A 14,836-nucleotide genomic window follows, 5' to 3' on the forward strand; every position below is an offset into this window, starting at 1 on the left:
GCTGATTGGTCGGCGCCGCGGAGACCTCGGGAGGGGGGGGGCCTTGAAACCGCCCGCCGGGCGGCTGAAGGGGAGGAGGAGGAGGAGGAGGAGGGGGGGAAAAAGAAGAAGCGCGTCGGTGAGGCCGGGCGGGCGCTGCCTCTGGCCGCGGCGCCGGGCGGGACCCGCCGGGGCCGGGACGGAGGCGGTGGGAGGCGGGGGCCGGTCCCGGCCCCCGCCTCCCACCGCCTCCGTCCCGGCCCCGGCGGGACCCGCCCGGCGCCGCGTCCCCCGACCCCGCGCTGCGGGCGGTTACCTCAGGGCCCGGGCGGTTCTGGCTGTGAGGAGCCCTGAGGGGAGCTTGGGGCCGGCCTCCCCCGACTCCGGCCAACTTCAGCGCCTCCAGTCACGGGGCGAGGCTTGCGGCGGGGCCTCGCTGCCTGTTTTGCTTCGCTGCCCTTTAAAAACAAGGCGGGGGGGAAAAGCCGAGCCCGTGGGGCTGGGTGGTGGTGGTGGTCTGGCCTGGATTTTGGGGGGGGGTCCCTCAGAGTTGACCGTGGGGAGCCCTTTTGCCTCTCTCCGGGGGTTTTACGGAGGTCTGGGCAAAGCCGTGCTGCGCCCCAAGGTGGGTTTTGCAACCCTCGCCCCGCTGACAGAACGCAGGAGCCCACCAAACTAACCAGCGCTCCCGTGGCAGCTTCCACGGGAACAGATGTTGGAGCAGCACAAAAATAAGGGCTTTAAAGAGCTCTTCCCCAACCACCACCCCGGCCTCACCTCTACCTCCAGAATGACTCGCTGAACAAAAAACAGCGGGGACGGAGGCTGCGCGCTGGGTAGGGGGTCGCGTGATGAGTTACGCGGTCGTTAAAATCGGGGGGTTACGCGCATCCGAGCCTTGTCCCGCAAAACACGCAGCCGAGCGTCATCCTGCGAAACACCGGAGAGCCCGAGGAGTTTGAGCAGGGCCGTATGCTCCCGGCGACCCTGCTGCGAGGGCAGGGAGGCTCGGGGCGGCTGCGTGGCGGAGGAGTAACTGCTGCGGGGTGGAGGAGTAACTGCTGCGGAGCGGTGGAGTAGCTCCTCCGGCAGCGGGTAGTGCTGCTGCACCCCGTGGGAACGTTCACGGCCATCGGGACCTGCCTGAGCAGGGCCAAACTCGCTTTAAAGCAAGGTTTAAAACAAGCGTGGGGCGGGAGGGGGGGGGGGGGGAATCTCTTTGCAATGCGGTAGGTCGGAAAGGATCAAAACTTGAAGGCATCCGAGATCCTCTCTTTGGAAGGAGAAAACCTGGCGCTTTGCGCAAGTTTTGCTTTGCAGGGCGGGGGGCCGGGGTGATGGTGGAGAGGATGAGACGGGCCTTAGGGGCTCTGCTCCGTGCGCGCCTCTGCGGCAGAGGCCGGAGGGCCGGGCCAGGCAAATCCCAGACTTTGTGTCTCCCGAGCCTTCGCATCCCTCTGCTCCTCTGCTGCTCTGATGGGCTCAAAAATAACCGGGAGCCTCCCCCGGGACTGAGGCTATGGGATAAATTTGACCCTCCAGCAGCACGTGAGATGTTCACTGAATATCCCCGGTTAAAAATAATGCCCTCATATTCTGTACCTTCTGCGTGGAGGTGGAAAGCATTAATGCAACCGGCGTGATCGGTGCAGTGGCCTCGGCAGCAAATGGGCCTCTCCGTGCCCAGAATTTTGTCCTGCCCCGCTCCTGTTCATCGGGAGCTAGTTTTCTTTTAACTCACTGATTTTCTGGGACAGGTGAGTAGACAAAACCCAGCCACCTCCTCTCCCTGACCCCAGGCGTCGTTTGGGACATGGAGCTAGCCCAGGGAAAACGCGATGGGAGCCGGGATCTTTGCCTCCTTAGGTGCCTTCAGCATTCTGATTGCAGGTCTCCAGCCGGGAGGGGACGACGTCTCCGAGATGCTCGGAGGAGAGAGCAGCCGGGGGGGGGGGGCCGGGAAGCCGCCTCGGCTCTCCCTCCTCTCCTCCGGACCAGCTCCAGTTCTCGGCTGTTGCTAGGGGAGATGGAGAAGAGCAGTTGATGGAAAGCTTCCCGTAAGCGGCACCAAAAGAAAGTATCAATATTGCCATCCCAGGGTGGCAGAGCCCGACCCGCCAGCCACCAAACGCCGGCACAGCGAGGGTGGAAACTCCCGCCCTGTGTGAATTCACCAGGTACCAGCCCTGCCTTCGCATCTTCCGTGACCTGATGATTAGAGCAAATTATAAGCCGGTGCTTTGGACCAACTTAGCTAAAGATCAGAAGGGAGACTAATTTCATATCATCACCACCGCAGAACGCAATTAAATGGCTCTGCAAAGTTTTAACACAAGTTGTGACAGGAAATTTAGGAAAAAAGGAAATCCCCACACCCGAAGCCAGCAGCTCTGTCTAGCCGAGTCACAGGAGGACGTACCAAGGCTACCGAGCGCTCCCAAGGCTTGGAGGGCGACCCGTGGGCTGCCTTACTCGGACGGGCTTTCTCTTCGTCGGGAGTTTTTCTTGGGTTGCGGCAAGGAAGGCACCAGAATTCATTAAAAACCCCAAACCAAGAGCCCAGCTGGTTGTTTTAACCACCCGCCCGTGGATTTCTCCCAGCCGTCGGGGTGCCTCCCTTGCCGGGGCCGCGTTGCGCGGCACCCACCCGGCGGGTACCTGACGGACCCTGCTCCGCCGAGCCCGAAGGCAAGAGAAGGTGCTGGGGGGGCGAAAGGCAGCGTCCCCCGGGCACGGCGAGGGGGAAGGCACCAATGCGCCGGGCGCTGCCGGCGGCTCGGCCGGGGCCGCTGTGGGATCCCCGTGGGCAGGCTCCCCGTGGGCAGGGATGCGCAGCAGGAAGGACAGGTTTGGGAGGGAGTAGCTGTGGGAAGAGTGGCCTCTCCACGTTGCATATTAATGCTCCGCGTGCTTTAATTGCGGTGGGACCTATCGCGAGGAGCCATTAGCATGCAATGCGGAGGAACACGTATTTTTGGGATGCCTGCCTGGCTCGCAGACTCTCAGCCACGGGGAGGGGGTGGGCCGTGGGATGCGGGGAGAGGTGTCTCGTCCCCCCCCCCAGGGACGCCGCTGGAGTCGCAGCTCCTTCCTCGAGCCCCTGAATCATCCCCGCTGCCATCTGCTGCACCCTCGCTCTTCCCCGCAGATGTCCTTCTTCCTTCCCCAGAAGGAGATGAGAACCGGGGACGAGGTGCCAAACGCAACTTCAAACAGCATCTAATAAAACACGGGATTAATTTCTTCTGACTGGTGTTCAATGGCTCTGATTAAGCAGAGCAGGATTTAATTAGCTTGTTTGGACTGCCTCGAAACCTGCGCCAAAGGCGGGGGAGTCTCAGCGGCTGGGTCCCCCCCGGGCCCCGACCGTGAGCCGATGGGGGCCGGCGGGACCTTCTCCCCGTGGAGCAGAGTCCGCTGCCTGCCCCGCCAGGCCGGCAGCTCCTTCGGGATCCCCCGACCACCTTTTACCAGCCGGGATGGGTGCCCTTGGCAGTGCTTAATCCCAGTGACACCCACGGGGCAGGCGCGGGGGGGACGGGGGGGAGCAGGAGAGGGGGAACTGGGGACACAGGCAGGTTGGTGGCCCCACCAAGGGGACACCTCTGTCTTCCCAAACTGCGTCTCATCCTCTAAATCCCGCGCCTCTCGCCATAAACCAAACTTGCCCGGCCACCAAGTCCTTGAATTTAAAGTAACCCTTATTTACTACCAGTTGCTGGCTCCTCTCCTCTCCCTCCGCCTGTCTCCTTTAACCCATTTCATTATCTATGCTAGCTTAGGCTTGTCTACGTGGGAACATCACGGTGAAGTTATTGCAAAATAGATGGGCTGTGAATGTAAAGCGTGGCAGCTATTCCCCAGCAGCTCCCTGCGTGGCGGCTTGGATTCCTTACCCGAAATACCTGCATTAACCTCGGCTGCAGGCAGGCACTGCAAAGCGCCGAGCAGAGGCACCCATGTGGGACACGGCTGGGACTGGGACGCGATGCTGCATTCCCAGAGCTGGCACTCCTGGGATTTTAACTCTGCGGGTTCCCGTCGTTGCAGAGGAGACAAACAGAGGCAGAAGGCTCGAAGGGAGAAAGTGCCAAAGGTAACAGCCGGGGAGCAGGACTTCCCTGTCTGAGGAGCACGGACAACTTGTGAGCCCCAAACTTGCGCTCCGGGATGCGGTTGGACTCCTGAGGAACTGGTCGGGCTGTGCAAAGGCAAAACCCAAAACGCCAGACCCCGGTCACCCCGTAGCCCTGACAAAGTGTCACCTCTGCCCACCTCCTGCCAGTGCCAGCCGCTCCGGGCGACCCCGGTCCTCCTGGTCTCCACTTCCCTTGCCGCTAGCCTACATCTCCCTGCAAGGGACATTTTGCAATTAAATATCCCCTCCCCGAGCAAACCAGCACGCAGGAGCTGTGGTCCTGCCCCGCGCCGTGGCACGGTGATAACCCCCAGCCCGGCTCGTACTGGTGACGGTGGCATTTTCTCGCTGGGCTGTCTGTGTCTGGCCGTGCTCGTTCCCTGCGGTTCCCGAGCAGGGCACCGGCATGGGGTGAGGATGCTGCGGGGGGGTTACATCTAAGTGCTGCCCGCAGGTCTCCTATGGCAATGGTATAGCAGAGACCCTCCCGGGGGGGTCCCAGCAGAGCTGCGCGTGCCTGCAGACCCTACAGACAATGTGATGGTGCCTGCCTTCGGGTTTCCTTCATCATCCCGCAGGGACGGCCTCGGAGCTGCGCTACCCGCCTCCCGGCGTCAACCATTCTCAAGCGAAGGGTCGCAGCCTTGCCGGGGTAGCAGCGGTTGTCGACTGCCTCAGGAGCCAGGCAGAAACCCTTATGCACCGAAGAAGTATCTGCAGTTTAACGTCAGAGGTTTCCTTACCCCCCCTGCCCTCGGCGAGGAGGGGTTTAGGTGGGGAGCGGGCACCCGGCTGGCGTGACGGGATCTAAATCCAGCTCTGCTGGGGCTGGTCGCGAGCCTCCTTGCTCTGCCAGGGCAGCGCCTTTGGGGCCTATCGCTCCCGTTTCTTCTCCAGGCTGAGTCCCTTATCTGTCACCTCTTCCATCTGTCCCCGCCTGATACGCGCCGCCGCCGGCAGTGCCCCGAGCCAGCCACCCCCGCCAGCGCCCTGCAACGGGCAGGAGCGTCTCTTCGGCTCTGCTTTCCCGGGATGCTTCGCGGAGCTGGCCGGAGGGTGACCTTGGGTTTCGGAGCAGATGTCCCTCCTGCTGCCACCGGCCCCGCGGGTGCTCCCACACCAGGGTGGACGGGTGCCAGGTGCACGCATGGAGCTGTAAATCTGCTGCGAGCACGGTGGCAGTACGTGTATTTATTTTAGCAGCCTTATTTTAGGCAAAAAGCTGCCGCAGGGTGAGCTGTGGTCCGACGGACTCTGCTGCTCACGAGGGTTTCCTCTGCTGCTCCTGACAGCTTTTTGGGAGAAAGGGGGACCTCAGAAGCTGGAGGAGAGGCTTCCCAGGCAGCAGCCTGCCATCGGAGCCAGCGTCCTCCGGGACACTCGCCTCTGCAGCATCCTCCAGAGTTTCAAAACCAGCTCTTGCTGCTCAGAAGCCTGGCCCTGGCTCTGCTCACGCACCCGGCCGTGCACGGCCACCACGCTTCCCCACAGGCGCCGAGGGGACCTGGCCGACGCTCATCCATCCCGTTGGCTGCAGGATGCTGCACGCATCGGGCTTGCCCCCAGGCCACGGACCACGCGACCTTCCCCGCTCCCACGCTGCACCGAGCACCCCTTTTCCTAACTTAAAAAAAAAAAAAGGCTGTTCACTGAGCCCGTGTTTTCCTGGCTCGCATCTTCACTTTTTGTCATACGGAAACGCTGTGACCGGCTCTCCCCTTCCGACCTTCGGGCAGGGAGCCGCTTCCCCCCCGCCTGCTTTCACCTTTACTGTTTTAAGCGCAGGCTCTTCCTTCTTCCTCCGAGCGCTCATCGTTCGGGTCTAGCCTGCGCGACTTGCTGACCCAGCACTCCTGCCCGCTCCTCCATCCGTTTTGCCTCCACCCGTAACGCTCCTCCGTAATCTCCCCCGGGAAGGACGTGCAGAGCGGGGTCACGGTGCCGCAGCGGGGGCCGTGACCGCGCGGGGGTCCCCGTCCGCCGCTGGGGCCCCGCGCCTGGATTTTCCTTGCTGCCCGCCCCGGTACTTGGCCCAGACACCTCCAGGGATGCGGGAAACCCCGAATTATCTCATCGGGGGGCTGCCTGCGGGACGGCGATGCTCCTCTGCGATGCCCCCGCTGCGCCGGCCGGCTCGCTGGCCCCGGGGACCTTCGCTCCGAGCCAGGCTCAGCGCTCGGGCTGCGACAGCCTCCCTTCATCCTCGCCCTGGCTGCCGCCAGAGGAGCGGCGAGGAGGCAGGGGCTTGCGACTGCCTCGGCGCCAACAGCCCAGAGGGCAACAGCAGCCCAGATGTGAACAACAGCCCAGATGCGTACAACAGTCCGGATGGGAACTATAGCCCAGCTCTGCCCACGCCACAAGTCAAGGGACGCTTCGCGCAGGGGCCGCTGCCCCAGTGCCTCCCTCTGCCCCAAAATCTCTCGCCCTGCTGCAAGAGCCGCGTGTGCCCGCGGCGCAGCCTCCGGGGCTCTTTGCCGTGCCCACGGCGCGTCCCCGGCCACCGCCATCGTCCCACCGGGCGAGAAACACGAGAGCTGCGGCACGAGACCCGGCCAAAGCCTCTCTCCTGTTTTGATCGGTGGAGGCGTGGGCTGCTAACCGCAGGGCCTCGTTAGCTTAACGAATGAATTTCAAAGCCGGGCCTTCGGATGAGTTTTGGGCATACAGCAAACTCTTTGGGAGTGCCAGCCTAGGACACAGTCTCGGTGTCTCTGAAAAGCCTCATCTTCTGGTTTCTGAGCGAAATAATAACCAAACCAGGAGATTCTCATAAAGGAAATCAGCAAAGACAACTACTTTTATATGTGCGCTTAAGTATTTAGGTCAGTATTTTTAGAATAAATAGCCGTGGGTTGGTTCCTATCTTTTCACTTCCATTTTTCACACTTCAGCTTCATTTTCCTGAATCTGGTTATACTGAAGCAGGAATTGGGTTTTTCAAAGCGCTCACACCTACCAGCGCGCTGACCTCGCTGGCTCCCGTTTCTCCACCGGCTCCTCTGGCCTTTTCTTCTCCCCTGAGCTATTAGCACGGTTGGGGGGGGGGAACCTGGCCCCCTCTGCCTTAAAGATTTCCCCGAGAGCGGGCGAGGGAAGGGAGGGACGGGCTGCGGGGGGGTCGGCTCTGCAAGGGGGTGGGCAGCTTTGCTGGTCTGAACTGGGAAAGGGGGTGCACGCGGTGCACGGCCGTGGCCCACGACGGATGCGTGTGGCTCCGTGCACGGCTCCAATCCTGCACCCAATGCCACCCAGTCCCTTCCCACACCAGGGAGAGCCCCGGCCGCGAGCTGGGCGTTGCACCCTGCAGCCTGCTATTAAAAGCAAACCATCTAGAAGAGTCCTTCGGAGTGAAAGCAGCTTTTAAGGGAAACATTGGCAGTCTCGTTTGGCTGCAACAGCGCCTGCTTTGCTAACGGCCTCCAAAATTAGAAGAGGCTTAGAAACTTAGGATGGATGTTACTGCAGCAGAGTGGGGAGGGGGGACGAGGGGGAGGCTCAAGCCTGCTCAGCCTCAGCTGTGCTTCCCCAGAAATCAGGATGCTGCTCCACAGCCCATCAATAAAACCTTTTTTTTTTTTGTGGGGGGGGAAGATAAGATCACCGTGGGAATGGAGCACGGGGAGCAACACCCGGCCGGCGTGGAAATCGCGGGCACGCACGTGCGGCTGGAAAAAGCGGCGATCTCCACTGTGCTAAACACGCTCCACGGGAGCGACGGAGATGTGCCAAAGCCTCCTCATGACTTAGCTCCTAATAAACACGCTGCGAATGGGAAACAAGCCTTCGGCTTTCCCCAGCGTGGGCGAGCAGGGAGCTCACCCCAGCGATGCTCCATCCCTATGAGCTGGGGGAGGCCGGGGGGGGGCACAGGGCACAGCCCTGCCAGTCCCTGCGGCTGGGCTCCTGCCTGCCCTGCATCGCTCCCGGGGGAGTTTATCCCGAAATAAAGCCCTCCTCCTCCCCGGCTCAACAGCAGCTTCACCTCGGAGAGTTATTCACAGATAAACTCCATAAATTTGGGGGACAGCCATTTTATCACTCCTGGCAGCTCTGTGCATTGCCTGCCACAAGGTGAAGCCAAGGGAGCTGGGAAGGGATGGAAAACCAGCTCCCGGGAGAGTCGGAGCATTGGAGCACCCGGCCAGGACCAGCTCCGCTCTGGGGCAGCCGGGGCCACGGAGGGCCGAATCCTGCCCCGGCTCTCGCTGCCCGCCTGGGGTTTCTGAGGCTTTGTTAGATGCGGGGAGGCGCGAGAGCAGAAAACCTCCTCCTCTCTGCCTTGCCTCCATGGATGATTTATTTCGACACGCGACTCCAGCCTGTTTTGCTGCATCACTCCAGGCGTTTTATTGCCTCTGGCCTGGGCTGGCGACATCCCCGCACCCAGCCCCGGCTGCCCGGGAGCAGAAAGGAGCCCTCGGCCCCTGCCACCGGGGCTTGTGACGATACCAAAATGCTCCCAAGCCTGGGTGGTTAGGTGGCCTTTCCTGACCTCCTAGAGCAGCTCCCCTTCTCCCAGCCCCTTCCCTGAACCGCCGCTCCGCCGCTGCCCGCCGGCTCCCGGCCGGGTGCCCGTCGCTGGGGAGGACGCCTGTGCTCGTCAACGCGCTGGGACCATTCTGCTGGAATACCACCTGTAAAAATAAATACGTTCAAAAAAATTCCATCCCTAATTTTGCCCTGCGCTTACAAAGCCGGGTCTATTCGGTAGGTAACGTTAAGCTCCGACGGCCCCGCGAGCTCCTGAAGCGACGCGGCCCTTACCCGCAGCCGGTGCGCGGGCAGCGTGTCGCTTCGGACGGGCACGGACCTGCGCGGGCTGCATTCCTGCACGGCGCGCTGTGCCCCCAGCCTGCCTGCAGCGCTGTCCTCCCCCCAGGCACTGCTACCGCTGCTGGCAGTTTGGGTTTCGAATTTTAATTTTGACCGAACTATGGATTTTTTTTTCATTTCCAGGTTGCTGCCAGCCCGGTAGTCCCTTTTCCCATGGGAAAGCCAAACCCCGGGACGTGATGCTGGAGATGCCAAGGGGGACGACGGGAGAGGGGTTCCCAGCAGACCGGGGCACCGCACGCTCCCCGTACCCCCCAAAACCCAACTCCTCCATTTCACAGCCTTCCTGGAGGGCAAAGCAGCCGTGGAAAGGAGCCGGATTTGGTGTCTAAAATTGCCCTATCATCTAACGAGGCTTTTTTTTCCCCCCCCCCCCCAGACCGGCTAGCGGGAAGAAACCCCTCCTCGGCTGGGCGAGATTTCCACACCTCAGTGGCGGCGGCGAGCGCTCTGCATGGCTCGCATTCAAATGAACTCGGCGCGGGCAAGCAGGCAGCGGCGGCGGGTGCTGCCACCCACCTCCTCTCCCACCCCGGCCCCTCGCCCCGGCGCTGCGCGGAACCGCCGATATTTTTCGGAAGGAGTCATTTGCCCGCCTTGGGGTTGGGGTTTCTGGGTCCCGCGGGAGCCGCGGCGTTCGGGTTTCCTGTTTACCCGCGCAGCTGTGCCGGCGGTTGGAGGGAGGTCGGCGCGCGTTAGCCGTGATGACGATGCCGAAACATCGCCGTTGCCGTAACCGGCTCTTCGGCCGGCGCCGAATTCGAGGCCTTCCCCGACGCCGGCTCCTCGGCTGCCGGCTCGCAAAAACCCAGCCAGCGAAAGGCTTCGGACGAAGGAAGCCAGCAGCAGCGGTCTGCTGGTAGATGCTGTATGTGCGTGATTAATTAAATTGCATAATTAATAACGCTGCATTATTTATAAAGGGCTGGGGGACGTCCCCGTCACAAGCAAGGGCCGAGTGCCACCCTGGCCCGGCAGCGGGGACGCGTGCGGGAAGCAGCGGAGGCGAAAGCCCTGCGCTGCCTGCACCCGAAGCCCCCCACGGCCCCCCGGGGCACGGTCACGCGTGGGCTCGCACTCCCTCGGGTTACGCTGCTTCCCCCCCCCCCCCCCCCCCACCTCGCTGGGCTGGCGCCGGGGCCTGCTGGCGCGGGCAGCACAGGCGGGAGGGCGGGCAGGGAAGCCGGGCAGGGCGGGTACCGCGACAGTGGGGCTGCCGGGCCGTGTCCCGTCTCCCGTGGGTCGTGTGTGTGTGTGTGTCCCCCGCCCCGCTTCGCCGCCGCCGCCGCCACCTCCCCGGGGCCGCCCCCCCCCCCCCAGCGCGGCGCCGCTCGGGGCGGGGCGGGGCGCGGAAGGGGCCTCTTGAAACCGCCGCGCTCTGATTGGCGGAGCGCTGGCTCCGCCCCGCCCCCTCCTCCTTTCCCTCCCCCCCCTCCCTCCCCCCCCCTCCTCCTCCTCCTCCTCCTCCTCCGTAGGGGCCCGGGGGGTGCCGAAGGGCTCCGTCCCCCCCCGCGACCGCCCCCGCCCCCGGCCCTGGCCCCGTTCGGCGGGCGGGCCGCAGCCGCCGGAAGGCCGCGCCTGTGCGCCGGGGCGGGGCGGGGCGCTGCGCTGAGCCGGGGCGGCCGCGGGCACCGCGGGGGGGGGGTTGGAGCGGGGAGGGGGCGCGCAGCGCCGCTTGCGCGGCCGCTCGGAGCAACGGCGCCCCCTGGCGGCGCGCGGTGGCGCGGACGGCGCCGGTACCGCACGGACCCCCCCGGGTCCTATGCCCCCCCCCCCGGGGTCCTGTGCCCCCCCCCCGGGTCCTGTGCCCCCCCCCACGGGGTCCTGTGCCCCTGTGTCCCCCCCGGGGTCCTGTGTTCCCCCCCCCCCCGGCGTGTCCCTGTCCCCCATGTGCCCCCCCCCCCCCGGGTGTCTTGTGCCCCTGTACCCCCCCCCTCAACCCCGGGGGGCGTCCCTGTCGCCGTGCCCCCCCCGGTGTCCTGTGCCTGTGTACCCCCCCCAGGATGTCCCATGGACCCCTGGGGTGTCCCTGTCCCCACGGCCCCCCAGGCCTGTCCCTGTCCTCACGTACCCCCTGGGTGCCCCTGTCCCCAGGGTCCCTGCCCTTGGGGGACCCCCAGGGCTGTCCCTGTCCTCATGGACGCCCCCCCTACCCCCCCCCCCCCAGGGCGATCCGTGCCCACCCAGGCCACCGGCAGCAGGGCTGTTCCTTGGCATCTCCCAAACCTTCTCCAGAAGGTCCTGCTTCCCGCCGGCCTTTCCCGGCGAACGCCGGGGAGCCCCCCCCGGCGCACCCCATCACGGCCGGCCGCTGCGCCGGCGCCCCATGGCCCACGCCGTCCCGTTTGCCCGCCAGCGTTCAAACAAAACCACGCTTGCTCTGGGCTTTAAGGTTTGAATTAAAACCAAAATAAACCCCACGGCGAGCCAGAGCCCGGCTTAGCCTAACAGCACACAGCCTCCCTCCTCCTCTCCGTCGCGGGGCGGGCGAGCCGGCCTTAGGAAATTAAGTAAATACCAACGGAGGAGTCGAAAAATAGGTTACCTTGTAATTGAATTTTTTTTGCCTGCAGCTAAAGAAAAATTAGCCTTCCTGCTATCTTGTGCAGCCTGTGTGTTTGAGAACTTACCGGGGTGTGTAATAGCTGAAAGGGTGGCGTGACAGCTCCTTGGCCCAGCCTTTTCAACTGCCTTACTTCTGAGCTCCGCTTTTTTTTTTTTTTTTTTTTCCCCCCCTCTTTCCCCTGCCTTTAAGCTCCAAGTGCTGCCAGGGAAATCTAGAGCTTTGACAGCTCGGAAGAGCCAAGAACAGGACTCCTGGCAGAGCGATGTGGCCCCGATCCCGTGCCAGGAGCCGGGGCAGAGCCCCCCCCCCCTCTGAGGGAGACCCCAGCTCGCGGGGTGCCATCGCCCCGTCCCATCGCCCCGTCCCATCGCCCCGTCCTACAAGCCGGTGCTGCGGGTGGCTCGGGGCACAGCACCCCAAACGCCGGTCCCCGAGGGGCGGGGGTGGCTGTCGTCCCCCGTTTGGGGGGGATGTGGGACCCCCGGGCGGGCAGTGCGGCCGCGGCGTGGTTCTCCTCCCCGATGCTGCAGCAGTTCCTGATGCAGCAAGGTGACACGAGGGGTTGATTTATGAAACTGGTACTTTAGTATCATTTTTTTTTCCCCCTTTTCCATAACGAGCCGTTTGCATAGCGGTGCCTGCCGCGCTGCCCTCCCTTCTTCCCATCGGTACCCAAGTTTTGGGGGGGGAATTTCCCAGGGAGAAGAGACCTGCAGCCCAACCTTGGGTATCGCACCATCATCCTGCCGAGGGGGATCCATGCTTAGTCCCCCCCCCCAGAGTCAGGGATGCCTCGAACACCAGCCTCCCACCCCTGCTACCCACTCGGGGCGTGGGATCCCCTGCACAAACCCTCGGGTGATGGGTTCATCCCACGGCGGCGAGCGGGGTCCCTGCTAGGGGCACACGGAGCAGCCTGGGGCACCCCAAAAGCACTTCCAAGCTCCCGGCATCGTGGTTCCCCCCCCCCCCCAGCAGCGAGTCAAGGACTGGGGGTGTCGCTCCCGGCTGCTCGCTCGGTCTCCACCAGCCCCGTCCCTGGTGCGGGTCTCAATTCTGGCTTTGCGGGTCAGCCAGGGCTGCACAGGTACCGCCTCGGCGCTCGCCAGCATCCCCTTAATAGCTGAGAAAAATCTACATTTCAGCAAAGATCTCACTCATGCCGCAGCCCCTTTCGCCCGCTGCCGAGCCCCTGAGCAATTTATCCTTCCAACTACTCCAAGAAGTGATGAAACCAATAGGTCACTTTTTTTTTTTTTTTTTCGCTCAGCAGTAATTAATGGTTTAATTAACACTCATGACATCCAATTCCCATTGCTTTGCACGAGCAGCCTCCACTGCTGGGGCCTCTTCGCAAACTCTCCAGTAACTGGGGGTGGAAAGGGTTAGCCGGGGAGCCGGTGGGAGCTGCCGGCTGGAGGCCGCCCATCTGGCCACGATTTCTTCCGAAGCTGGAAACTTCTCCTCCTCCCGAGCAGCAGCGGCGTTTCCAACACGTTTCACAGCCTGCTTTGCTTTTGCACGGGCTTGTTTACAGTGCGGCGGCTTTTACGGCCGAGGGAAGAAACCGGGCGCCATGAGCGTGCGCTGCGCACGGCCCTCGTTATTTACTCTTAACGATTTTCCAGTATTTTAACACCAGTCCCCGAGAAATTGTGGTTGTCCCAAGGAGAATAGCTGCTTGTAACCGGTTGCTAATTACAAGTATGAATGTCAATTAATTCATTTAGCTAATTATCCACTCTCTGAGCATCACGCACCAAAGAACTGTAAAAGACGGGCATATGGCGACGGATCAGAAGGAAGACGCTGGCGCCCGCGTGCGCTCGCTGGGCGACCGGGGCCGGGAGCGCGCTTGCCGGGTGCGCGAGGGGATGCAGGCGGCGTGAGAGCCAGGGGGATACGGCCACCGCAAGCCGTAATTACAGCATTATGCTAATTGGGCCTGGAAAACATCAACCCTCTCCTTGCAACTTTTGTTCGGAGGCTTGAGCGTGGGTCAAGCATCTGAAGTGTTTCTAATTGTGCTGCTCCCTCTGACTCAGAGGAGGGGGAAGAATCATTTTCCCTGCATGGAGCAAACCTCTTGATCATAATCTGGTTGCAGAAACAAACGGTCCTAAGGAGGGAGGGGGAGATCCCTGATCAGCCTCCGGGCTAAAGGTGGGGAGATCTGCTGGAGGATGCTTGTTACAGGAGCCTTACAGGGCACCTGGGCTGCTGCAAGCAGGTAGAAAACCATCCTGGTGAAAAAGCATCTTATTTGCTGTCCCCCAGAAAGAAAATCTTTTAAGGCAAATGTTCTTTTCTGAAAGGATCGGAGTTAATCGCATCTGGGTGTGCAGAGTTCCCCGTAAGGCATGGAAGAGGTTGTGGGGGGAGAGCAGAGCAGATGCCCCATCCCCGCTCTCGGAAAGCCGATGAAGAACTGCAGATTTTATACTCGCAGCTAAGCAGTGAATGCTCCGAGGGGTTAAAGTCCTCGGTCAAAGCGGGGCAACAATCTTCTTCTGGAGGGAATCTCCATCACCATGCTCGGATCAATCACCCGCTGCGGCGCTGCCTCCTCCGTCCCCCAAAGGCTCCTAAACTTCGGTGGGCAAGCATCACCCCGGGCTGGGCCACCAGCTCCATCCCTGCCTCGCCCAGCCTTCGCAGAGGTACCCGGTTCTAGGGTTTTGAGAAGCATTTCCCCATGTCCAGCCTAAAATTTGGGTCGCCGAGGCCCCAACGCTGCAGGGGCAGCACCCACCCCATCAGATACTGATGCTCGGTACCCGCCACGAGCGTTTACTCTGTTCCAGTGCTTCATTATTCTTATTTACCAAAAAAAGTGAGGCCTTATTTCCTGTTGAATTTGTTTAATTATTTCACCGCTGGCTTTCCAACGGCAAAGCTTGCGCTGCCAGTGCCTGCGAGGAGCTTTGATCAAACTCTTGTACGTCAATTACCAAGATTCACTTATAAAAGCGCGTAAATTAAATACAAATAGAACAACATCTCCCGCAAACCCGATAGGCTGTATCATTAATATGGTGACACGGCAATTTGCATTTTATTTCCTTGTTATAAAAAAAAAAAAAAAAAAAAAAAAAAGTTTTTTATTTTAAGCCCTGTTAGAAGTACTTCAAAGGCAGCGGGGCCAGGCAGCGGCTGCACGGATCGGAGTGGCTCCGGAGAAGTTTGCGGAGGCTTTCCCGGCAGACGAGCCCTGCGTCTGGTGCCTGCGGTTCTGGGGAAAATAACAAATATTTTCAGGCAGGTTTAAGTGGCCGGAGAAGAGCCCGGTGCCGTCGGTCCGGAGCGGGCTGGGGGAG

The 14,836-nt window shown here is 62.0% G+C and overlaps 3 long non-coding RNA genes across 5 annotated transcripts; all 3 read right to left on the minus strand.

Annotated features, from left to right (window-relative positions):
- Nucleotides 1-238: 238 nt before the first annotated feature.
- Nucleotides 239-1,910, minus strand: LOC121233681. Its single transcript, XR_005933626.1, has 3 exons — nucleotides 1,721-1,910; nucleotides 757-909; nucleotides 239-437 (listed from the first exon to the last, which is right to left on the minus strand). It is a non-coding gene; the product is annotated as an uncharacterized LOC121233681 (long non-coding RNA).
- A 1-nt stretch (nucleotide 1,911) lies between these two features.
- LOC121233680 lies at nucleotides 1,912-2,487 on the minus strand. Its single transcript, XR_005933622.1, has 3 exons — nucleotides 2,399-2,487; nucleotides 2,094-2,187; nucleotides 1,912-1,996 (listed from the first exon to the last, which is right to left on the minus strand). It is a non-coding gene; the product is annotated as an uncharacterized LOC121233680 (long non-coding RNA).
- Nucleotides 2,488-4,059: 1,572 nt separating this feature from the next.
- On the minus strand, nucleotides 4,060-4,761 carry LOC115349455. Of its 3 annotated transcripts, none has more exons than XR_005933625.1 (4): nucleotides 4,648-4,761; nucleotides 4,444-4,537; nucleotides 4,255-4,331; nucleotides 4,060-4,171 (listed from the first exon to the last, which is right to left on the minus strand). It is a non-coding gene; the product is annotated as an uncharacterized LOC115349455 (long non-coding RNA). The 3 variants fall into 3 exon arrangements; XR_005933623.1 differs by having other exon boundaries at nucleotides 4,643-4,761; XR_005933624.1 differs by lacking the exon at nucleotides 4,444-4,537 and having other exon boundaries at nucleotides 4,643-4,761.
- Nucleotides 4,762-14,836: the final 10,075 nt, after the last annotated feature.

This window comes from Aquila chrysaetos, chromosome 12 (genome assembly GCF_900496995.4).
Source record: "Aquila chrysaetos chrysaetos chromosome 12, bAquChr1.4, whole genome shotgun sequence".
Classification (NCBI taxonomy): Eukaryota; Metazoa; Chordata; class Aves; order Accipitriformes; family Accipitridae; genus Aquila; species Aquila chrysaetos.